The sequence below is a fragment of the Arachis duranensis genome, chromosome 6 (assembly GCF_000817695.3).
Source record: "Arachis duranensis cultivar V14167 chromosome 6, aradu.V14167.gnm2.J7QH, whole genome shotgun sequence".
NCBI classification, from domain to species: Eukaryota; Viridiplantae; Streptophyta; class Magnoliopsida; order Fabales; family Fabaceae; genus Arachis; species Arachis duranensis.
This window is the reverse complement of record NC_029777.3, coordinates 21,274,349-21,274,968: the sequence shown is the minus strand read 5'-3', so window position 1 is coordinate 21,274,968 and position 620 is coordinate 21,274,349.

Below are 620 nucleotides of genomic sequence, written 5' to 3'. Positions count from 1 at the left end.
AGTAGTAATTGCATTAATCCATCAAGACACAGCAGAGCTCCTCACTGCCAACCATGGGGTTTAGAGACTCATGCTGTAAAAGATACAATGAGAAACGTGTAAAGTGTCATGAGGTACAGATACAATGTCAAAAGATCCTATTAATAGTAAGCTAGTAACCTAAGGTATACAGAAATGAGTAAATGACGTAAAAATCCACTTTTGGGTCCACTTAGTGTGTGCTTGGGCTGAGCATTGAAGCTTTTATGTGTAGAGACGTTTTCTGGAGTTAAACGCCAGTTCTCATGCCAGTTTGGGCGTTTAACTCCAAGTTTTATGCCAGTTCCAGCGTTAAACGCTGGAAATTCTGAGGCTGATTTGCCATGCCGGTTTGGGCCATCAAATCTCAGGCAAAGTATGAACTATTATACATTGCTGGAAAGCCCAGGATGTCTACTTTCCAATGCCGTTGAGAGCGCGCCAATTAGACTTCTGTAGCTCCAGAAAATCCACTTCGAGTGAAGGGAGGTCAGAATCCAACAGCATCTGCAGTCCTTTCTAGTCTTTGAATCAGATTTTTGCTCAGGACCCTCAATTTCAGCCAGAAAATACCTGAAATCACAGAAAAACACACAAACTCA